This window comes from Mustela lutreola, chromosome 12, assembly GCF_030435805.1.
Source record: "Mustela lutreola isolate mMusLut2 chromosome 12, mMusLut2.pri, whole genome shotgun sequence".
In the NCBI taxonomy this organism is placed as follows: domain Eukaryota; kingdom Metazoa; phylum Chordata; class Mammalia; order Carnivora; family Mustelidae; genus Mustela; species Mustela lutreola.
Genome location: NC_081301.1, coordinates 58,145,246 through 58,171,107, shown reverse-complemented (window position 1 = coordinate 58,171,107; position 25,862 = coordinate 58,145,246). Strand labels below are relative to the sequence as shown.

The 25,862-nt window shown below is 34.8% G+C and overlaps 1 protein-coding gene across 4 annotated transcripts in view; it reads right to left on the bottom strand.

Moving 5' to 3' along the window:
- The window catches only part of PTPRD (protein tyrosine phosphatase receptor type D), a 2,315,363-nt gene that overhangs the window by 2,018,241 nt on the left and 271,260 nt on the right, over positions 1-25,862 (bottom strand). For all 4 annotated transcript variants that reach the window (XM_059143037.1, XM_059143036.1, XM_059143035.1 and 1 more), the window contains one exon: positions 9,866-9,920. The gene's annotated coding sequence lies outside the window, so the exon portion shown is untranslated. The remainder of the gene's footprint in view (positions 1-9,865; positions 9,921-25,862) is intronic.

Genomic DNA, 25,862 nt, shown 5'->3' with positions numbered 1-25,862 from the left:
CTTCCCTTACCAGAACAGGGCAGCACGGAGGCAGGCAAGTCCTGGAGCTTCCACTGATTCCCCTCCTCCAGCTTCTCTGAGTTGGGGTGAAAGGTTCATGTGGCTCTTTGATGAAGTTTGCTTACTTCTTCTACAGGCCTTCTGCACCATCAGCATTGGTGGTGGTGAGAGACAGAAAGGAGTTCCAGCTTACCTTCATTAGTCCTGGCTTGTCCTTGTCTCTTCCACTTCACAGTCACCTAATAACCCAACCAACTTACAGCAACTTCAGGCTCAACGTCAGATACAGAGGCAACAGCCTAGTGGAAACGTCCCCATCAGCACCCATAATTCCTTAAGATCCCTGTAATAAATCCCTTATTCCATAGCATGATAATGATTCTGCTTCTCTGACCAAACACTAACTGGTAACACACACACATTAATATAGAAGAAAATCAGCATTGTCACAACGAAAACCTAAACCATGTGGTATTGGCTTTCTACTCAGCAGTGAAAGAAGCTGGAAGGGCCTGACCATCCTGAAGGAGGCTGTCCATGAAGGTTTAAAGAAGAGGCGCCAGCCCCTAACTATTTGAATTATCCTCTGCTGTTGAAGTCTTCCAGCTGAGAATCTGACAATGCAGAGCAGAATAAGCTCTGCGTTTTGTCTGTATGCCTGCTGCAGAGGGTCTGATGCCCCTCAGCTAGGAGTGGTTCGTCAGCAGCAAGAGGAGACGCACAAACAAAGGGTGTCCGAAGTGGAACAATCCGAGTTGCACTGCATCCCTGCTCTTAATTTCTTTACGCTGCTTCTAGAACCCTGCCTGTTTATGGAAACCACCCCTGCTTTATTACTAACGTTAGTCCGATTGAGTTTCTCTAACTTATGATCAAAAGGAGTCCCAACCAATGATAAGATCAACAGAAATAAACATTTAAATGCTCTTAAAGCATATTGCTTTTAAAAAATTTCCTTACTATGCACTTTTGGTCTCTAGGCAGTTTTGAATTAAGAAATACCCACTACTTGAAAGACCAAGATCCACTTTCAATTGACATGGATAACCTTAAATCAATTTGTTTGTGTGGGGAATTATGCAGTCAACCATTCAATCATCTAGGAAATACTCACTGAGTTCTTTTATTGTGCAAGGCATTGGGTTTAGCAAAGGGAAGGATACAAAGAATTATAGAGTTCCTGAGTAGTTAATCACACAGTAGCAGCAATTAGACATAAACATAAAATAACACACATTTCCTTGATTCTGACTTTACTTTTTTTTTTTCATATTTAAATCACTTTAACATCAGGGGACATCATATAATTGATAGGTGTATTTTAATGTGGGAGAGTTTCTTTTCTGCCCTTCAAAAGCTGCTATTAAAACAACAGTGTGCTCCTAATTATCCATGATGTTTTAGAAGGGAGGAAATCCAAGACAGCACAAGCTAGTATGTAGTAAATACCATGAGTGATTTTCATTAGCTGAGATAGTATGAGAAGATGTCAAAGCATTTTAACCCAGTCTAGAAGAAAAGAGAGCCTGGTATTTATAAGGATCTTCTATGAATATAAAATATGAACCTTCTTATTATCCTGACAATGCCCCTAAATGGTAGGAATTATCTTAATTTTCCTGGTCATACAACTGAGGTTCAGATTAGCAAGGAGGAAAGAAATGTTGTTGAGTTTTCACACACAGATGTCTCTAAAATGAGGTGTACACTCTTCTCAGCACATAACAAGGAACAAATTTACATCGTATTTGCTATGTTCTTGCTATGTGCACTGTGTAACATGTTCTACTTCTTATGTTATAAATCCTTGATATACGGTATGATTCAATAGGTATTAACATAGTCCTCACTTTAGAGATGGGGAAACTGAAACCCGGAGAAATAAAGTAAGTTTCTCAAGTTATACAACTAATACGTGACAGAGCTGGATGGATTAAGAACCCTATCAGTCTGGTAGGAAGAGTATAGTTTACTAACCACTATGCCATGAGCCTCTGAGGACAGCATGAAACACCTTTCCCCAAACTTCTCACTACCTAATTAAAAACGGTAGTCTAACTCTTTTCCCTGACCTAACTGTAGAATTGCAGATTTATGTATGATGTATACACTTAATTGTGTTTTTACTACCTCCAAGTAATCTTCTTAAAGGCATGATTTTGCCTATTTTGTTCACAGATACATCCTTAACTACCACAACATAGGAAATTGTTGAATGAATAAAAGAATGATTTTTTCTTTTAAAGAAGATGAGAGAGTAAATTCCACGAGTGATCAGTAATTGGAGAGGAACAGAGGCAGGGCAGTGGGAGTTGTGTTTTGAAACATTGATTAGTTAGTGCAGTATGCCTAAGGTGACAAGTGGGAGCGGAACCAGTGAGCAAGCCTCCCAGCAAGGCAGGTTGCAACCACCCAGGCTCACACGCATAAGCCTTTGCTCCTCACATTTTGTTTGTAGCTTGTTCAGCAACAGACACTGGAAAGGAGGGCAGGAAGACATCAAAGTAGCTGTATTGTTCATATTTTTTCTCCCTTTGGCAGCTATTTGCTCTATTTCCTGCTGACACCACAATTTCAGCGATTTAATGATACAATTGTTTCTGAAAAGGACACAGAAACAAACACCCTCGGCCGTTTAATTGGCTGCCCGGTTGAAGTGGAATCTGCTGTTTTCTAATTTCATTTTTGAAGGTTGTGGGGATTTGGAGAGGCTGGAAGAGAGATAGTATTTACTTCTATTAGAAAAGGTACAGTTTAGGAAGGGATACTAGTCTACCTAATTAAGGTCTGCCATTTCCATGGCATGCACTAGGATACCTAGGAAAATTACTCAATCCCAGCAGAGACTTCGCTAAAATCATTTATCTTCCAATTCAGTCTGCCCTTAGGTCAATGGAATTTCATTTGCCATAGGAATTCTACATTCTTTATGTCAAGTTTACTCTGAAATAGTTTGCTATTCCTAATAAATCATAGCAAGAAGCACAGCTCTGTTATAAATGTCTGAATCTTTCCCTTGCATAATTTAGGTTTCCTCTCTCAAACTGTTGGGACTGTTGTGTGTTATTTATTGGTTTGATCTGATTTCAAATCCACTTATCTATGACAAAGACCAAAAAATGTTGTTTTTAGAAGTTAGGCTGTTTTGATATAAAAATGAAGTAAATTGAGTCAGGATGTCATCATCTTATCTGTTCTCACTAATAAGAACTCAGTAGCTCAGCTGCTGAGGGGTTCAGCTGGGGGTTTAGCAATAAAAACAGGAAGAAGCATTTATAGTAAGGGGACATTTTAACTATAATCATGGATTTTGTGAGGAAAACTCAAGAATGTTCATTGCGGGCAAAGCTAAACTTTGCTGATCTAAAATGGCTCTATGAAGACTGTAGGGCAATTAGTTCCTAACCACAGTATAGGAGACTCTTTTACAAGCAGTGGTGAAAGCTGTCCAGGGGCCCCATGAAGATCTTCTTGCCTGTCAACACTACTTGCTGTTGTTCCCTAGCAACATGCTCCAGTAACAGGGTACTTTTACCTTTGCACTTGTAGCTGGATGTCAATTACCAAGTGGTTTGGCCACCTCTTCTGAGTACCACTCACATAAAGGTGTGCCTCAATCAAATCTGGACTTTATTGCTTCATTTCTCCTTGCCTGGAAAAACGGTGTGATTAATCTAACACTAGGTTGGAGTATTTTATATCCTTATTGGCTTATGAAGAAATATTATCCTTCATGCTATTGGCATGTGACATTCCTGCAGTGAACTTGTGTTAAATATTATTGGCAAAGGCGAATCTCTGTCTCTGAACATTAATTTGCACCAAAACAAAACACAAAACACCGTGTAATCAGCTCTTGTATCTGGGCACTTGAATGAGCCTTGCTACCTTCTCATCATTTGAACTACTGCAATTAAATATAAGATATTTATATTTTCTGTTACTACAAAAGATATCCCTCTTTATACCAAATGTTACAAAAATTATGTCAAAGTTGACCCAGGTCTGCCTCATTTACATCTTTAGCATATAAAAAACGAAATACTGGATTTCTAACCAGAACAGTTTATATGGTGAGAAAATATGGTCAATACACACACACAAAAAATAGTGTGTTTTGGAGGGCAAGGTGCTAAAGATGAGTATTGTACACGAAAATAAGTGTAAACTAAAGATTGGAGAAAATCTGGAATTTGTTCATCAATTTAGTTAACAAAAACTACGAAAAGAGGTTCTAATATGCCAATATATCAAATTTTAAAAGGTAACCCTCCTCATCCTATGAAGAAAATGTTTTCAAACTTTCTTTTTCTTTCCTTTTTTTTTTTAAACAGAACTTATCTAGTATTACTTCTCTTTTTTCCAGGAACCTGGAACTTCTTTGAATTACTCACACAAATACTTTTATTTCAGTGTTCCTTTGCTTTCCAATAGTCTCACTTTGCATGCCTCAATTTGGTTAAAGTGTCACTTAAAATTTTTGAGCTTATTATTGTTTAGATCCCTCTTCCTAGCAAACTAACTTTCTCAAAAGTATGTATAAAAAACTGCACGGAAATATATAGAGTTAAGCTCAAATAAACAAATGCAACCCTCAGCATAAGGCTAGTGGGGCATTATCCACTCTGTGCATGTCCATAACTAAAATTAGTATTGGTGATGTTCACTGGATATAATAGAATTCTAGCCAACATTAAGCCAAAAATAAGTGAAAGTCAAGGCTGAATCCCAGAGTGTGGATGGAAGGAGATTAGTAAATGGTCAAAAAAATGAAACAAAAAGCAAACGTGTTTTTACTTTTTTATGCCTTTTGGTTTTATATGCTTTTTGATTTTTATAATTTTTGTACATGCTTTTTGATTTTATATGGCTCCCAGAGTCCTCATTGGAGGGGAGAAAACAAGGAGAATCAAGCGTGGGAAGTTTGCATGGACCAGTAAGTAGAACATACAGCTTAGCCTAAGTTTGCATGGACCAGTAAGTAGAACATACAGCTTAGCCTAAGTTTGCATGGACCAGTAAGTAGAACATACAGCTTAGCCTATGTTCCCCTGCTAGAATTCAGTCACAAGCAAGAATTTAACAGAAGAACTGGGGTCGGTGGGCACGGGTGCACAGTTAAGAAAATTAGATCCTGGCAATCTTTATATGTGTTCTAGATGATGAAAGAGTAAACAAAATCACAATGAAGAAAACAATAAAAGAAATTATAAAACAAACTTTTAAACAAGCAATAAAAGAGAGTGTTGTTTTCATTAGCAGCTGGCCAAAACAGAGTTGGCAGATAACAATAGTGCAGTTGTTGATAAGAGCAGTATTCGAAAAAAGACACTAAGCATCATGGGAGGGGAGACGAATCCCAACAATGAAATCAAGGAAGTAGCATTAGAAGGAGACTGAAAAGAACAGTTGGTGCTTTGGAATTTCCTTCTCTATAAAAGCCATCCTGTAGAGACACAGAGATGAGATATTTCCAGATTTGCAATCAAGAAATAACAAACTGCTTGGGAGATTCTGAGTAGCAAGGATCTATATTCAAGAACAGTTAGGAAGCCATTTGATAAAGCAGACTAGGTAAATTGGCTTCAAAGTGTGACATTGGCAAAAATAGGCATACCGTGAAATTTGCTAGAATATAGAACTCCTTTTAATAAACGATATTTTCTTTTAGATTTTATAGTTTCAAAACTTAGTGGTCCAAATTTGGTTTATTAAATGTGTGCATGTGTAGGGCAGAAGTATTATATTAAAATTATTTAAGTCGATTTAATAAATGTCAATTTGTAAAACACAATTTCCTCCACAATATCAGATTATATGTGTAGGCATTTCACTATAAGTTCCAAATAAAATTTAATGACAAGATCTTGAAAAATTTAGGGTTAGAAATAGAAATAGATATATGGATTTATATGTTTATAGATATAGATAAATTATCAAAGCAGCAGTCTTACTTTTCTTAATGTCATATTCTAAGTAGATTTAGACTTGTGCCAAAGAATAATATCTATCAACTTACTATGCATTGGAGTAGAAAATTTATGTGGAAAATATGAGGCAGAGTTGAACTGAATATGTACTAAGCAAACTAATAACATTCTAACATATAGAATTTGTGCTCTTGCAAACTTTAATATAAAAAAAAAAGTCTTCATATATGGATTCATAATTTATTTCTTTTCCATTATAATTTAGGAAGTTCAAGAAACCAAAAATTTCAGATGTAATTAATATCATACTAAGTCAGCAAACTTTAATAATACTCAAAACAAAAGCTTACTTTGCTTATGTGTTAGAAACTTTACATGCATTAACTTATTTAATACTTAGAATAACTCTATGAAGTACACGTTTTTAAAGTGGAAGAAAATGAAGCACAGAAACATCTGAAAACCTCTCCAAGGTGATACAAATAATAAATGGTGACATCCATTATTTTACACATACTAATTTTCCCCAGAATCTGTAGCCTTTATCTCTGTGCCAAACAACCTCCCATAATATAATGATATTTTTTATGTTAAAAAATGTTTTTGACAATCCTTTTTTTCTTTAAAATTTACATAGTTCTATAGAATTTATTAATGTATCCTCTTGGGAAACAAAACAAATGCTTTCCTTCATTTATTTGCATCATATAATAAAATCCATGAAGTAAATTTCATCTCTATCATATGAAGCTCACTCTATTTTCTTTAAACCCAAAGACCAATCTGGAATGTATAAAAAAGAAACTGTAAATGGAATGCCACTAGGTCTTGCTAGCATTACCATAATTATAATCCGGAAACAATGCCAAGAATACCACATTTCTTGCCAGTTCTCAGCACCATTGGCCACTCAACTGAGACAGTTGAGTCTCTGCACAAACTCACTTTTTTGGCTAATGAATGACATTCAAGCAAACAAAGGGTTGATTCTTGAGACAGCTGCCTCAATTCTAATTCTAGATTTCTAGCCATACCAATGCAATCTTTAACTGATCTGCTAGACTACTTTCACAAATAGACAAAGAAACAGACAAAAGGACTGCCAGTTACAAGCCAATAATGCACATATTCACTCAACAGATAATTTTCCTGTGTGTCAGACACAGCGCTATGGATATTCTGTGCTCATACAAACCCTCACAAGGCTGACCTATACTGACTTTCTTATGTCTCTAGAGGAAGGTGGAGTACTATGTTCCTTTCTCACCCCAAACTCCTTTAACTCATCTTTTCATTACAAATACCCAGCTAAACAAAATGTCAAACCATATATAGATACATAGATATGTAGATATTTATTTTACTTGAATAGTCCCTACATCAAAGTGCTGTTTTCTTAGAAGTTCAGAAATGTTAATATGTATCAGTTTGGCAAAAATATCTTTACTGGCAAAGGCATTGTCTTTGAGAGAGTTAGCCCATATTTGGATAAGATAAAAATGTGTGTGTTCTCTCTAAGAAAGTCGAAGAGAGAGACAATATAAAGGGATACATTCAGCAGAAATATTGATTATAGGCAAATTAATACAAATTCAAAGAAGCACATTCTTAAAGAGGACCCAGGGTCAACACTGTCATACGAGAAAGAATAAAATGTCTGAAAAAAGTTTCATGGGTGTGAAATCAACTGAGCAAAAAGAAAACAAATTGTTCAGAGGGCTGCCATTACTTGAGAGATCATAGTTAGGAAGCAGCAGGCTATTGGGATGGTACTGTTCAGTTTCATTTAGGGATGCATATGATTCCTGGAAGAAGAAAGGTTCTAAAATTAGGTCAGTGGTGTAGGTTTAAAGTGGAATCCTCATTAAGAGCAGGAGTTGTCCTGTGTTGTTTATTCAGTGCCAGGGCAGAGAGCTTTCAGGGTTCTTTCCTTTCAGTTCCAGTGTTAAAACCAAGCAGTTGACCTTCAAGAAGCTAAAGGATTCGAAATTTGCATAGAGGTTTTTTCATTGTTGTTGCTCCTTTGTTATCCCTGAAAAATGCTTTAGGATAACATTTTGTTTATACTACTCAGTAGATAAACAAGGAGATAAACAAGTATCCCTTACTTTTCCCTTCCTTCATCTGAAGTACAAATTTTAGGTAAACAGGAATCTATTTACTGATTGCTGTAAACAATCAGTACAATTTACTGATTGAAAATTTTAGGTAAACAGGGATCCTCAAAGCACAGGGAAACATTTTCACTGAGAAAGACTCCTCTAGGAAGAGTTAGGGTTCCAGGATCATCATGATGATGATAATGATGATAATAATGATAAGAATAATAAAGAAATCCAAAAAAAAAATACCTCTCATGACACCTATATTCTCCCTTACATGATGGGAATTTTCAAGGTAGATATGTAGATTGAAAAGGGACCTATTTATTCATTCAACAAATATCAAGAAAAAGGGCAATTGGGAGGAAAATGAATATTGAATCTGCAGATTTTTGTTTCTTTGAGGGAAAACTGCCTGAAGATATGGTATAATCAGTAACACTTCCCCTTCAAAGTTACTATAGAAATCTAAATGATTATAGCTACCAGGGAAGGGCGATGTCTTATTATCTTTAACAGTTGAACAGTAAGTATGGATATTCACCCTCATATTTTCACACCCCCTATTTGGTCTGCTCACTTCTAATTTTTCACCCATGTAGTCTATCCATCATAAGGCTCTCACAATTTTTCCCCAAGATAGACCTCTGATTATACAAACAAACAAAAATAATAACAAGTCCAATACCTTCAATGACTACTTATGGCTTATATAGTAAAATATATTTTTAAAAGCCAGGCTTCAAAGACTTCTACCAATGAATCTCAGTCCTAACGTCTCAGTCTTCCTTATCATTTTCTATGATTTTAGCTTATATTCTATTGCCAAATGTCACTACTTATTTCCACCTCCATGCTTCTTATATTCTCCTCTTGGAGGAAAATGATTTTATCCAAGTCCACATGTCTACATCCTAGGCAGCTCAAAATTCATGTGCTTTGGTCAGCAATTCTTTCATATCCCAACAGCTAAAGTAAACCTTCCCTCTTTGAAACCCACATTCCACTGTATCTTGACAAGTTATCAATCTCCACCAGTAGTGTCATTATATATGTGTTGCCAGTATTTTCCTACTCATTCACAAATATCATTATATATAATGTCTTTATAGCAGCAGGCTTTCAAAGCATTGCTAGATGGGAGTCTGTAGTAAGAGCATATCAATCTTTTTGCAGTGTCAACCCCAGCTGATCTTGCACTATTTAATTTTTTGTTAGCACCCTGAACTATGCAGTATATTATACAACTGGTTATATCATACTAGCTTGGAACTATGTACTATTTGTATTGATCAGTGCCTTTATTTGTTTTCCGCTTAAATACAGAATTGTATAGTGCAAGAGTGGGCATCTTTAAAGTCAGAGAGATTTAGATTTGAAATTAGCTCTGACATTGAACAGCTCTATGTCCTTGAGCAAACTATCAACTGCATTAGAGTCTTTGTTTATTTCTAAAATAGGGATAAAACCATCTCTATTACAATATATTTGTGAAGATTAAATTGGAAGTTTTATATTAAGCACTTTGGGCATGGAAAGTCTTAGGATGAATTCCAGTTTTTTCTTTTGCCATACCATCTCACGAGCTATACTGTCTCTTCTTTAAAAAGAACATCAATACCTCACTTTTTAAGTATCTTCTGAATGTGTGACAGAGTTGACACAGGTGGCATGTAACTAATGCCACTGACCAGGTGTGGTCTAAACAAGGATAGAAACAGTTTTACTCCAAGGTTTCAACATTGTGTCTAAAATGAGAAATCATTCTGCAATGGTTAGAATCCAGGTCAAACAGTCTGAGATCTGATTCTAGATCTACAAGACATTACTTACTAGCAGTGTCACTTCGAGACAGGTCCTTTACTTCTTTGATTCTGCATTTCTTCACCTGCAAAAATAAGACATTGGACTAGATCCGTGATTTCTAATTTCATTAACATTTCACAATTTATTGGTTTATTTATTTTATGAATAAAATTTTATGAAAGTGACTAAACTGGAACATTAAATACAGACCTACTCTGGATGATACAAAGAAGAAATTTAGGACTTCCACCTTTCAGTCCCTTCCTGTAGGCTAGACTATGTCTGGCTTAAATCTAGTTAAGGATTTACAGAGGGTGAATAAAGAATTTTGATGGGTAATCAGCCAACTCAGGCCTACTCAGAATGTATGTATAAAATTACATTATCCATTCATCCACTGAGTAACAATTTAAGTTGTTTCCCTATTTTTGCTTGTCAATAATACATATATCTCTTCAAGATACTGATTGCAAATACTCTGGATATATATCCAGAAGTTGGATTGCTGGATCATAAAGTAGTTCATTTTTTTTGAGGAACTTCCATAATGTCTTCTATAATTGCTTTGCCAATTTACATTCCCAAATGTCTGTTTACCGATGAGTGGATAAAGAAAATATGATTACACACACATACGTGTGGATGTGCGCAAGCACACACAAAAAACACGCACGGGAATATTAGTCAGCTTTAAAAAAGGAGAAAATCTTTCCATTTGTGAACATGATGAATCTGATGACAATAGCTCAGTGAAATAAGCTAGATACAGAAAGACGAGTACTGCATAGAGTAAAAAATTCATAGAGATGGTAAATAGAAGGATCATTATCAGGGAGTGGAATATGGGAGATGTTGGCCCAGGGATACACAGTTTTCATTATGCAATCTAAATAACGTTTGGAGATCTAATATACAACAACGTGACTGTAGATAACAATACCGTATTATAAACTTGAAATTAGGGGCACCTGGGTGGCTCAGTTGTTAAGCGTCTGCCTTTGGCTTAGTTCATGATCCTAGCGTCCTGGGATTGAGCCCCACATCCAATTCCCTGCTCTGCAGGAAGCCTGCTTCTCCCTCTCCCACCTCCCCTACTTTTATTCTCTCTCTCACTGTCTCTCTCTCTCTGTCAAATAAATAAATAAAATCTTTGAAAAAATAAACTTGAAATTAGCTGAAAGGTTAGATCTTAAGCATTCTCAACACACATACATGCACATGCTAACTATATGAGGTGAGGGCTGTTACCCAGCTTGATTGTGGTGAATATTTCAGCATACACATATATCAAATATTCAAGCTCTATAATTTAAATATATACAATTTTTAATTATTAAAAATTAAGTCAGATGTCTTTTTTTTTTTTAAGATTTTATTTATTTATTTGACAGAGAAATTACAAGTATGCAGAGAGGCAGGCAGAGAGAGGAGGAAGCAGGCTCCCTGCTGAGCAGAGAGCCCGATGCGGGACTCGATCCCAGGACCCTGAGATCATGACCTGAGCCGAAGGCAGCGGCTTAACCCACTGAGCCACCCAGGCGCCCAAGTCAGATGTCTTTTTAATTTTGGGGTGGAGAGGGGAAGAAATGACAAACTTTAAACCACTCTTTATATCCAATGAATATTTCCTAAAGATTATTTGATGTTACAAAAGTTATTTTACCATGCATTGTTTAATTAGCTGTAAATTCCAAAGTGAAAATTTCACAACTCTAATGTTTAAATAAATAAATAAATAGCAAGAATTGGCTTATAATGGCTAACACATGACTGATCAGATGATTGATGTTTTGTGTTTTAAAGACCATCCTGGGTACAAAACTCATGTGAATAAACTGTCTCTACACTTTCTCAATATCACTTAGAGTGTTTCAGGTTGACCACAACATCATAGAACAATGTACAAAAATTGTGCCAGAAATCCTACAAGAAATTAAACATGTGCTTTGGAGTCAGAAAGATGGTTTTAATATTTTAACATCATAATTCTGGCAAATGTACTTGTCTCCAAGCTGCAGCTTATCCGTAAAATGCAAATCAAAATATTGATCCTCCTTGTTTTTGTCTATGTGTTTTTTGATTATTAAGTAATATTCAGTTCAAGAAAGCACTAGATCATATGATGTGCCAATGAATATAAGTTCTTTTTTATTTCTCCTTTTAATAATTTCACATATATAGTGAACATTGCTTGGCACAGAGTGTAAAGCAATGTCAGCAACTCAACTTTTTAATGGTTTCTTTCACAGTGGTTTCTAACTTTCTAACCTTTTGAAGCTGTTAAAATAAAGTCAAATAATGATACTGCTGTGGCATAAGTGTATGCTAGGATCAATAAATTGTGGTTGTTGGAATAAATTGCAATTAAAGGGGTAGTACTTGATTGCTTGACAGTAGGTAGTCTTTCTGACCCAAATAAACTCAAGTATTAGTCTGATTTACAAGCTAATTAGTATGGACTTCACATGCATTTCATTGGGAGACAATCAGATCCTATTGACTTCTGTTGACATCATGAGTGTGCCCTTGAAATTGTTTTCTGTCACTTATAGGTGACAAGTCCTCCTTATTTATTTACTTTGTTTATTCAAGAATATAGTCATCATTTTTTTTAAGATTTTATTTATTCACTTAACAGAGATCACAGGTAGGCAGAGAGGCAGGCCAAGAGAGAGGAAAGGAAGCAGGCTCCCTGCTGAGCAGAGAGCCTGATGTGGGGCTTGATCCCAGGACCCTGGGATCATGACCTGAGCTGAAGGCAGAGGCTTTAATCTACTGAGCCACCCAGGCGCCCCTATAGTCATCATTTTTAATGAAGTAGAATATACAAGAAATTTACAATATTTGCAAATAAACACTCAAACATCTAAAAACGTCAGTTTTGCCACTGACCTTTTTTTCCTCCCTATTTCTATGCATTTAAAATAAAAATATGCATGCAATCAGACTTGACAATGGCATCAACATAGTAAGAAGGATGATTATTACTGAATCCTTGAAGTAATAGAAAAATACATATAAGCATCACTTTATGGGCTAGAAAACCACAGGATAGGTATTTCAAGACAATAATATAAGCATTAATTTATAGGCTAAAAACCCATAGGATAGGTATTTCAAGACAAAATATTTGAATAATACATAAAAAGAGACAAATTTGGGTGCCTAGGTGCCTCAGTTGGTTAAGCAGCTGCCTTTGGCTCAGGTCATGATCCTGGAATCCCAGGATCTAGTCCCATATCTGGCTCCTGCTCCATGGGGATCTCGTGCCTTCTCTCTCATTCTCTTTCTCTCTCTCAGATAAATAAATAAAATATTTTTTAAAAAAAGAGAGACAAATTTTGTCCCCAAATAAAGACACATGCTTATCTAAAGTATAATTTTATTTATTCTTAATTTTCTATTCACTGAAGTATTTTTATTTTTTATTTTTTTTAAAGATTATATTTATTTATTTGTCAGAGAGAGAGAGTACACACAAGCAGGCTGAGTGGCAGGCAGAGGCAGAGAGAGAAGCAGGTTCCCCACAGAGCAAGGAGTCCGATGAGGGACTCGATCCCAGGACCCCGGGATCATGATCCGAGCTGAAGGCAGTGGCTCAACCAAATGAGCCACCCAGGCATCTCCTCACTGCAGTATTTTTATATGATAAATTCCAACATATGCCTGTATAATTATCTAGTGAATATGGGACATTCATAGACTAAATCAATGTAATTTAAGCAATCCTTTGTGTTGTGAATTGCATTAAGTTATATCATGTGTTTTCCTCTACTATGCATTTCCTGCTATACTACTGCATTTCCTGCTATAGATTAAATACATTTTTGTTAAATGAAAAAATGACAAAAATACAATTCCTCAAAAGGCACAAAAATATATATGATATGACTGTCTTAAAATTAAGTATCTTTTCCATTTAAATAACAAAAGTCAGAAACACAAGAAAAAATCCCTGGTGCCATGTTTTCCTTGTTGCCCCTTATTTATGTTAGATATTTATGTTAGGTTACTATGTTACACCCAGTAAAACTCATGCCATATTTTTATACTTCTGTTATTTAATTTTCTGTTTCTTAGCCTTATTTTCCTTTCCCAACCTCTCTTCAAAAGAAAGCTTTGCAAAGGCTAAAGAAAAAAGACTAATCTATTTGTACACTGATGAATTTTAATCACCTACCAGAGTTTCTGTCTCATAAGTGTTCAGTAACTATTTTTTGCATAAGGAAACTCATCACAATATTAGTATAATATAATATAGTATATATAATATACTATAATATAATATAGTAAATATACTATACTATATAAATAATATATAATTATAATGATATTATATTTATATTTATTTTTATTTTATTTATATTTATAGTTAATATATAATTATGACTTATATTATATTACATTATATATACTATATTATATACTATTTATATATAGAATATTATATTACATATTATAAATTATACATGCTATATTATATATAGAATATCTATATAATATATCTATATAGATATAGATATATAGAATATCTTAAATATCTTTTATGTCTGACAACATAAAATTGTATTAAATTTACTTATTTAAAAATTTTTTTCCATGTTTTAAAAAAACATGACTGACTGGTGAGGAGGAGGGTGGCAGCATCCTGCTTTCCTGAGCTTGGGTTACATTCGCTGAAGTCAATAGCAGAAAAGGAGGCACCGATGTGGATCTGAAATGGAGGGGTACTGGAATTCCATAGAAGTCGTGTTCCTGCGTAGGCCTTAGAGCAACTGCTCAACTCTGACTGATCTTGAGTCTGTCCATCTGTCTTCTTTGATTGTCAATTTGTTTGAAATCTTGTACTGGCATGTGCTGCAGAGCTGTGATGTCATTAAGATAAAGCAAATCCCTGTGGCAAATCCCTAGGCCATGGGGAAAAGATAATTCTCTCTCTCCTCACTATAGCTCATATCCACTCTATCAGTCTCTGATAATTTTTACTCTCAGGAGCCACATACATACCAGTATCACCCAGTTAATTTCTGCTCTTCTTCTTTGTTCTTGCCTATCTCCAGGCTCCACTGCCTTTCCTTAGGGCTAGTCCAGACCAATGCTGCTTTTCATGAGTACCCTTTGTTTTTCCTCTAGGCATGTTTTTTTTTGTTGTTGTTGTTTTTGGTTTTTGTTTTCACTTTTTATGAGTCAATATTAAGATTTAAACTTCTGGGGCGCCTGGGTGTCTCAGTCAATTAAGCATCTGACTCTTGGTTTCAGCTCAGGTTATGATCTCTGTGTTGTGAGATCCAGACTTGTGTTGGGCTCTGTGAGCAGTACTGAGTCTGCTTGAGAAACACTCCCTCTTCCTCTGCCCTTCCCCCATCTGTACACTCTCTAAAACAAAAATAAGTAAAATTTAAAAAAAAAAAAAGGATCTGAGATTCTAACTGTAAATGATCTAAATGATCTGATCGTATACGCCTATAATCCACTTTCTTAACTTGAATGTTTTTACCTAGTTTGAAAGAGTACCATTTATTTAGGTAAAATGGATGTCAGAAGATAGTGTTTGGGGTTATAAAATAGAACTCTAATGACTTAAAAAAGGATGATAAATACATACTACAATTGATAAACACTGTCCCATGTATGGCATTCATTACCTCTGAGTCAAAATCCTTTCACTCTGAGCAAGGAAATGGCCACTGAGTCCTTCTTAATAATATACCCTGATTACTTATATCATGTGGGATATAACTTGTTCTCCTTGTATTAAAAATGTACCTTTAGCATATACCATCAAAAAAAAGTACTTTATCTCTTTCATTTACATATCATATGTGGTACATTAATTCTTTATTTTAAAAATCTTGTTATTTCTAATAACAAGAGTGAAATGACAACACAAATATGAAAAAGAATAAATATACATATGTATACATCTACATGTGTGAACACACACCCACATATTCATGCAGTCACATACACATATTTTCTAGCTCTAATTCCAGTCCCCAAGGATAAATCATCCCAGTTAATGTTGTGGTCTATATCTCCATCAATTATTTCTGAATAAACAAATTACTAAATAGGAATATGAGCAAAAACATATACACACACAAACATATACCTCTCTGATGCATTGTAGATTTGTTTCCATATCCCTAAATATTTTTAGTGTCATCAGAATGAGTCCTTAATTGGAAGATTAATATATGATTGAATACGTAAAAAAGAGTAAATATGTTGTGATAGGGGATATATAGGAAAACTGTGTACTTTCCACTCAATTTTGCTATGAACCTAAAACTGCTCTAAAAAATAATGTCTACTAAAAAATTTGTTTAAAAAAGATGTTTTCATTTAGTAATATCTGTTGAATTTAGGCTTAATTTTATAATAATCTTTTAGAAATTATAAGGACAAATAAACAAAAAAGAGTCACCTATGATAAACAGAAATATTTCCCCCAAAGGTGGACATGTAATTCCCAGAACCTGTGAATATATTACTTTATGTGGCAAAGAGGATTATAATTAAGGTTGTAGATGGAACTAAATTGCTAATCAGCTGAACTTGAGGTGGTGGAGATTATCCTGGATCAATCAGGCGAGCCTAGTGTAATCGTAAGAGTTCTTATAAGTGAGAAAGAAAGGAAGGAGAGTAAGAATCTGAGTGATATAATCTGACAAAGACTGTTGGCCATTGTCACTGCAGACTTTGGAGATGGAAGTGAACATCTGGAATATGAGTAGCCTCCAGAAACTGGAAAAGACAAGAAAATGTATGTTCCCCTAGAGTTCCCAGAAAGAAATGCAGCCATGTGGTGAACATTTATGTATGAGGTTTTATCGACATATTTGTTCAATTTTGAAGAGTATGTACATACCTATGACTGACATTGCTGGGTCATATGGCCTGTCTATGTTTATCATTTAGAGAAACTGCCAAACTATTTTCCAAAATGGATGCCCCATTTATATTCCTGTCAGCAATGTATGAGGATTCCAATTTTTCCACATCCTCGAGAATACTACTATTATCTTTCATTATAGCCATATTTTAGCAGGACTGTAGTGTTATCTCATTGTCATTTTGATTCGCACTTCTGTAATGTCTAATGATATGAGATCTTTTTATGTGCTTATTGTCCATTTGCATATTTTCTTTGGGAAAATATTCAATTCCTTCATTTGTTTCTAGTATCTTTTTAACATAGTTAATAAAATAATAAAATTTTTCTTTGAGGGGATTTTTAAAAAATTTAAATAGACATTATTTTTAGAGCAGTTTTAGGTTCACAGAAAAATCGAGTGGAAGGTAGAGATATTTCTGATATGCTCCCTACCACAACACAAGCATAACCTCCACCATTATCAACATCCCTGACCAGAGGTCACCAGAGTAGTACATTCATTACAAGTGATGAAACTACACTGGCACATCATTATCACTCAAAATCTATGGTTTACATGAGGACTGACTCCTGATTGTACATTGAATGAGTTTGAACAAATGTATAGTGATATATACCCATCATTATAATATCATACAGAGTAGTTTCATTGCCCTAACCATCTTTTGTTGCTTAGCTCATCCATCCTTTCCTCCCTGCAGATCCTGGAAACCACTGATCTTTTTTATTGTCCACATAATTTTGTCTTTTCCAAATGTCATACAGTTGCATCATCATACAGTCTGTAGTTTTTTCAGACTGGTTTCTTTCACTTAGGAATAAGTGCTCAAAGTTCCTCCCTGTCTCTTCAGGGCTTGATAATTCATTTATTTTTAGCACTAGACTACTCCATTGTCCAGGTGTACATAGTTTATCCATTCACCTTCTGAAAGTTAGCTCAGTTACTTTCAAGTTCAAGAAATTATGAATAAAGCAGCTATAAACAACCATGTATGGACTTTATATGGACATAAGATTTCAACTCCTTTGATAGATACCAAGGGACACGATTCCTGCATGATAGTATGATAAGAGCATGTTTAGTTTTGTAAGAAACTGCCAAACTGTCTTCCAAAGTGGATGTATCATTTTATATTCCCACCAGCAATGAATGAGAATTCCTGTGGCTCTACATCTTCATTAGCATTTGGTATTATCAGATTTCTGGATTTTGGCCAATCTAATGAGTGTGTAGTGGTAACTCATTGTTTGGATTTGCATTTCCCTGGGGACATATGATGTACAGCATCCTTTCATATGCTTATTTGCCATCTGTATATCTTTGGTTAAGTGGATATTAAGGATCTTGCCCATTTGTTAGTAGGGTTATTCCTTTTCTTACTGTTGAATTTCAGGAGTTCTTTATATGTTTTGCATAAGAGTCTGCAATGGACTAGATTTTTTTGTGTCCTTCCAAATTCATATGTTGAAATCTTAACCTCTAATGTGATGGCATTAGGAAGTGGAGTCTTTGGAAGGTGATTAGGTCCTGAGAATGAAGCAAGCCCTTCGGAATGCTATTTTTGTCCCTGGCTCCCTTGTTCTCTTTCTGCCATGTGAGGATACAACCAGAAGCTGGCAGTCTGAAATCTAGAAAAGGGTCCTTACCACACACCATATCTTGATCTGAGACTTCCTAGCCTCCCGAACTCTGAGAAATAAATGTTTGTTATTTAAGCCACCTAGTCTGTGTTATCCTTTTAATCCAAACTTTTATCAGATGGGTCTTTTACAAACACTTTCATCCAGTCTGTGGCTTTTTATTCTTTTCAGAGTATCTTTTGCAGGGCAGAATTTTTTCAATTTTAATGAAGTCCAGCTTATCATTTTTTTTTTCTCTTATGGAAAGGGATACTATTTAGCATGGTTGTTTCACTGATAGAGAACAAGACTGCATATATTTAATAAGATGAAGAACTGGAGAAAAAAATAAAACATATAGGATGGGGTTTACATGTCACCAGAAGTCTACCCTGCAAAGACTAAAAAATTTTTAAGATCAAGTTGCTGCAAAGCAATTTAGCATTCAGATGCTTTATCTTTCAAAAAATGAAAAGAGAAATATTAATGATACTTTTTTAAGGCAGATATATGGGTATAACTAGCTTGTGGGGGAGTACAAGTTAGCAAGCTATGGGGCAATACAGATTAAACAATAATTTATAAGTTAATAAGTACATCTATTACATTAAGTGGTCAGAATCGACTCCCCTCCACCTCTGTACTTTATCATAGGGAGATGAACCTTGAAAGTCTTACAATTTGAAAATGTTTCAGCAATTAATCAGCAAGGAATTTCCTTTACAAATTCAGTCAAAGGAACTAAGAAGGAACATTCAGAACTAAGTCAATTTATCTTGGAAGTAGTCATTCTAAACAATTGTGTTATCAAAATTACTGCCTTTATTTTACATTATATTTATTTTACATGATATTCTCTGGGATGGCTCATTTAAACATGATTAAAATCAATGAATCATGTTTTAGCCTGGCTCACTGCCATGTCTATCATACAGTTGACAATAATTGATCTGTTTTTCTCAGTGCCCAATTACACTTTGATGGAGATTAAGAGTCATACGCAAAACCTCTTTAAAGAAAAGGGAATGAATTTGTTCAAAGAGACCTCTTATTCATCCCTAAGAAAGGATACTGTGTGGTAAGCCATGACTGATTACAGGGTACTAAATACCCATGTTGGATTTAAACATAGCCAGGACCCTTAGCTTTCAGATGTGCAGAGGCTTGGGTAAAAAGTCATTATTTATCCAAGAAATGTTACTGGGAAATCAGTAGTTAGCATCTTTCAGATGTTTGAATCCTAACTTCTTTGTCAAGTAGAGGATTCTTAAAATTTGTTTCATATTTGCAGAAGGAAAATGCGTCTCATATTTCCCTTTGTTTATTAATTTATTAAGATTTTGGGGAATGAAAATTTGAAGACATAGGAAAATGTGAATAGACACACAGAATAATAGACTTGTTAACTTCCCAGATGGTACTTTGACAGTGCAGGCTGATAGTTTGAAAATGCATAGATGGGTTAGCAACTGTCTTTAGAAAAATACATCTTACTAGAAAGATTGAGTTTTCAGTCAATAATAGGTACCCATGTTAATTTTGAAGGCATTGATAGGTAAACCCAATTTCATTAAGCCTCACTTGAGAAAAGAATGTGGTGGAAATAGGAGTGCAGGGGTTCCTGGGTAGCTCAGTGGTTAAGCATCTGCCTTTGGCTCAGGTCATGATCCCAGGGTCGTGGGATTAAGCCCTGCATTGGGCTCCTGGCTCAGTAGGAAGCTTGCTTCTCTCTCTCTCCCACTCTTGCTGCTTGTGTTCCCTCTCTGTCTACCAAATAAATAAATTTTTAAAAAGGGGGGGAGTGCATAATCTGAGCAATCTGAGAGCTCCACCTTTAGTTCCAATGCAACCCAGTTTTATCTCATTAACTTTTGGCAGTTAGACCATTTCTCCTCATTTTTGAGATTACTTGAATTGTGTTCACTGAATTTGTAAGCAAACATTGCACTAAAATCAAAACATATAAAATTATTTTTTCTTATTTTACCATCAGTAGATTAGCATGATTATATAAACACTCCTGCTGTTCTAGTTCTTGTTTCATAGCTGGAAGTACTTAACCCAATATTACTTCAACACTTCAATTGGGAAGATTCTTCTACTCAATAGTCTGTTTTGACCATTCTCATTCCTATTCTTCTTCCATCCTTTCTACCAAGTTTCATTTGACTGGGGCTGAATTAACATGATTTATTTCTATTCAGGTAGAAATTTTACATCACCTCTGTAGATAGAGCAGTTGAGGTCCTGCATTTAAAACGACAATTGTCTTACATGTAAGGTTAAAGTAATGAAATATGGATCACAAGTAGTAATAGCTATATACGGGTGAGTGTGTGGATTTATAATTCTAAGATCATATGTAATTTAATATATTTCTTGTTCAAGCAATTTGAGGTGTTGGATGTAAACATTTTTCACAATGTTTTTGGTGATACAATCATGACATTGTCTTATCTTCTCACGATAATGCTTTTATTTAATGTGTTATCTAAATGACTTCAGGTAAGTACAAAATTTACAAAATAGAATATAACCTATTTTATCGAGGGAAACCTGTATTAACTCTCATTTCTCTGCTTCTCATATACAATATCCATAATGCTGATCGTTAAATGGTGCAGTATTTTTAGGTGGCTTTTGTATCATGAAAGTAAGATTAAATTGTATTCCACAGAGTTTATAGTTGAGTAAAAGCCCCTCAAATTTGATAAGCCACATCAAGTGTGGATGTGAGGTAAGGTATCAGCTTGTTTACTTAAATCCAAAATAATAAAAATCATCTTTGAAATAATCATTTTCAGTATGCTGAGCTATATAACAACTTTATAGTTAAAATTCTCCCTTTGAGGGGTGCCTGGGTGGCTCAGTGGGTTAAGCTTCAGGTCATGATCTCAGGGTCCTGGGATTAGCCCCACATTGGGCTCTCTGCTCAGTGGGAAGCCTGCTCCCCCCCCCCGCCCCCCCCCCGTCTCTCTCGTTGCCTCCCTACCTATTTGTGATTTCTCCCTCTCTGTCAAATAAATAAAATCTTAAAAAAAAATTCTCCCTTTGAAAATCTCCTTTTTAAAATCTCTTCCTTTAAAATCAGGGTTTTGGAGGTAGAGTTGTAGTTAGGCTGATTTGTTAGGTAGCTCTAAAATTTACAATAAAAACAGTATCTGTAAACAACAACAACAACAAAATACTTATGGTAAAATCTAACGATACTGAAGGAACCACTTAAGGCAAAATCTAGTGTTTTTCCTTTCTTGACATTTGATTACCCCAGATCTTTTTACTCCACTTCCTAGAGTACTTCTAAGTCATCAATATTAATTGAACGAACACTTTGTTTACATCATTATAACCACTATTTTAATTCCACCAGATTCTCTCCTCAACAATACAACAAACTTTTACCACTCCCTTCGGCCTCCCAAGATAGGATTTAGAGAACGTGGGGGATGAGTGGAAACTTCCAGAAGAAACATCCCAAAGTCATTAATAAAAAACTTCTTAAAGAATAAAAATAAGGTTAAAAACAAGTAGGTTTATACTCTTTAAAAATCAAGACTTTTCTTTACCTCTCACAAAATAAGAGCAAGCTCTTTAAAATTAAAGTGACAAACACGACAAAATATCATTTATCAAATACTAAATTTATTTATTCTAAACTCATGTTCAAGGGGCGCCTGGGTGGCTCAGTGGGTTAAACTCATGTTCAAAAAAGGAAATTTTAACTATTATAAAACGCTTTTTTGGTCTTTTTTTTCTATATTATTTTGGAAACGTCCCCCTCAATACACAACCAATAACCGTTAAAATTAAATAAACTATTAGAAACCCTTGAAGGCTTTCTCAGGAATGAAATGAATAATTTATTTATTTATTATTAAATATCTGAAACATAATAAAAAAGAGGTGAAGAATAATAAAGTGAATGTACACGTACTTACAATTCAGCTTAAAAATAGAACCTTAGCAGTAAAATTGAAATCTGCTGTATTCTCTTTCTAAACTACATCATGCTCTTACTTCCTCAAGTTATTAGCTTCTTAATTAGTAATAATAATTTTCCTTATCTTCCTATATATACAATACCTCTCAATATTGTTTTGTTTGTTTTAAAACTATGTAGAAGCAAAGGGTAAGCTGCCCCCAAATGTGCCACTTTGGGATATTAATTATTTTAAATTAAAGTTACTTAAAAGACAGTTCCAGAAAAACACTGTGACTTCTGCTTTGTCTCCAGAAAATAGGAAATAAACCTCCTTTGTGAAAAGTACCCTCCCTGTACCGGGTAGTGAAGAGACATCACCACAGATGAAAAATTCTCATCTAAGGCTATATATAAGGTCATATATATATTTGTATATATATATATATGGCTATATATGGCTATATAAGGCTATATAAATCTATTACTTCTAATTTACTACCCCAGCCCAAATTCTGTTTAGAACTCCTTACTAACAAACTCCCAACATGTTTTCTTTGTCCTGTCAATTCCTCACAGTTTTATGGCCTCTTTCTCTAAAAAGTTTAAAAACTGTCTGCCTTGCTCAGTTTTTGGGTTCTCAATTTCATTATTGGACCTCTCTCTGTACATAATTAAATGAGGTTGTTATAGTTTTTTTTTTCCTCTTATTAACCTGTCTCATGCCAATTTAATTCTTTAGAACAGCTAGAAGAGATCTAAAGGTAGAGAAAAAATTTCCTCCCCCAATGTTATATATAGAGCAACAACTTGATTAATAATTAAACATTTTGCTAGTCTTAAGTCTATGAAAATCATTTATGATGTATAATTGTGTATATGCATCAATATGTATATAAATACTGATAGACATTTAAGCTGATAGGCATTTAGGGTATCTCCATTTTTTAACTCTTAAAGTGGTAATGCATGTGTTTGTACATTTTTATATGAGTCTATGTGACAGTCAATCTAGCTTAGGGTAGAATTCTCCAATGCTAGTTTAGGGTTGAATTCTCCATATTTCACAGATATTGTCTCTTGATCTCTATAACCTTTACAACCCATGTCTATAGATGTATGGCTTTGACAAATATACACAGAATAGCTACATTCAATTCTACCTACTCTTGAGATTCTGTCAAAGATTTTCCTTAAATTATTTTGACTCTCAGCTATGAATTTACAAAAATATTGATTGCATTTCATTCAGCAATTATTTTGTATCCAGTTTGTATTGGGAAGGTGATTGAAATACTTTGTCTATCATTTGGCTTAAAGGGATAAATGAAGATGATGAATAGGAGGCTACAGCTAGGTGACATTACATCCTCTTCTGCTAGCCCCATCTTCATGGCGTGTTTTACTGGGCTTGAGAAGAATATTTAGAGGGAAGGGAGGACATGGGAAGGGTATGTGCTTTGTACTTTGTGTGTGGATTAGATGTCATAGTTTGGGATGTGGCTATGGTATCTTTTTCTGACCTTAACAGGTATCTTATCGTTACTTGATAAGAGAATGATTAGGTCAACTTAAAAAAAATCTGTTCACTAGGGGTGCCTGGATGGCTTAGATGTTTAAGTGTCTACCTTTGGCTCGGGTTTTCTTTGAATGGAGATCCGTGTCTACTTCTCCCTCTTACTCTCACTTTGTGCTCTCTTTCTCTCTTTTTCAAATAAATAAAAATAAAATCTTAAAAAATATATTCACTACATAGATGTACATTTTCTCATAGAAGGCTTATGAATATATTATTTCTCATAGTTATATAATCCAGCCATTTTATAATTACATATTATTATATAATTATATTGTGGTTCATTTTCTTTTGGCAAAATACCAAAGTTCTTACGGCAAAATAAAAATCTGCAAAATTTCATTTCTACTTTGGCATTTTCTAATCATCTGATTTGCATTACTAAAGAACTTATGAGAGACATCTGGGAGGCTCAGTCAGTTAAATATCTGTCTTCGGCTCAGGTCATGATAACAGGGTCCTGGGATGGAGCCCCACATTGGGCTATCTGCTCAGCCAGGAGTCTGCTTCTCCCTCTCTCTTTCTGTCTCCCTCTGTGATCTCTCTCAATCTCCCTTTCAAATAAATAAATAAAATCTTTAAAAAAATTTGAATCAGAAATTTATATTTTCATATTTTGCTGCATGTTTTATAAAATTTAGTTCCTTGTGATGTTAGCCAACAACAACAACAACAAAAATCCAAATACTTTCCTGGTCATATAGATTTGGGAAATATTCAAAGTACTCAGACTTCTCAGAATCAATAATATGCTAATGTAAAGTGCTATATTTTAGAGGCATACTTGATCATGGACTGCTTTGTTAACAACAGAAAGCTTATAGGAGGGATGCCTGGATGGTTCAGTCGGTTAAGTGTCTGCCTTTGGCTCACGGTCCCAGGGTCCTGGGATTGAGCCCCATGGGGACAACCTCTCTGCTCAGCAGGAAGTCTGCTTCTCCCTCTCCCTCTGCCTGTAACTCTGCCTGCTTGTGCTCTCTCCCTGTTAAATAAATAAATAAAATAAAATAACATAAAATAAAATAAAAAAAAGCTCGCAGGACTGATGTTCTATAGATCATTCTTTGGAAAATGCATATGCATTTCTACAACCTAAATATAAAGGTTACAGAAAATGGAAGATATTAAAATATAGGTTAATATTATCAGTAGAAAATTACTAAACTAAAATCTAAAGTGGAATTAAAGAATACACTCAGGTGGGCATGGGAAATGATGTGACACTTCCAGGAAAAATATGGCTATTAACTGCATATATTCACATTTCAAATTGTTAATCCATTTGATTTCTTTCTTTCTTTCATTTTTAAGAGGGGAATGTTTAAAGAAAAGAGAAAACTACCTTATTCCTTTTCAGATTTTGTTTGTTTGTTTGTTTGTTTGAACCAAGCTTAGATCTACCTCATCAGAGGCTAGTGAGGCTTCCTAAAACCCTATAATGCATTTTAGAAATATCAGCAATAGGAAGTAAAGCGGCAGAAGACAGTGACTCTAAGAGATTTTTTTGTCTCCCAGGAATTGTCTATTTTATGCCAGCCATGCAAAAGATCAACCAGACGACTTAACCATAACAAGGCCCAGAAGATCCCCTGCACAAAACTGCCTTTCAGGTGGGCTTGTCCCAGGTACTCAAAATGCCATATCAAAGTGTAGTTACAGTTGATTAATTAGCTGTCCTGTAGAAATGTATGCTTTTAAAAAAATTTACACACAGTTTATTCATTTGGTCATCTCAATAAAACTATAAATGTACTTAATATTCCCATTTTATAGAAGAGGAAAGGAGGCTCAGAAAGAATATACATAACTGCTCTAACATATTCTAACAGAGAATTACCTTAATTCTTATTTTTTTCTAAATTTGGGGTAGTTTTTCTAAGATGATTATGTCCCCACTTTATAGCTCATATACTCATAAAAATGATTTAAAAGTATATGACCACCACCAATACTTGTATATCACTCATTTATAAATCACATAAATATACTACTATAGTATAATTGGGTTTAT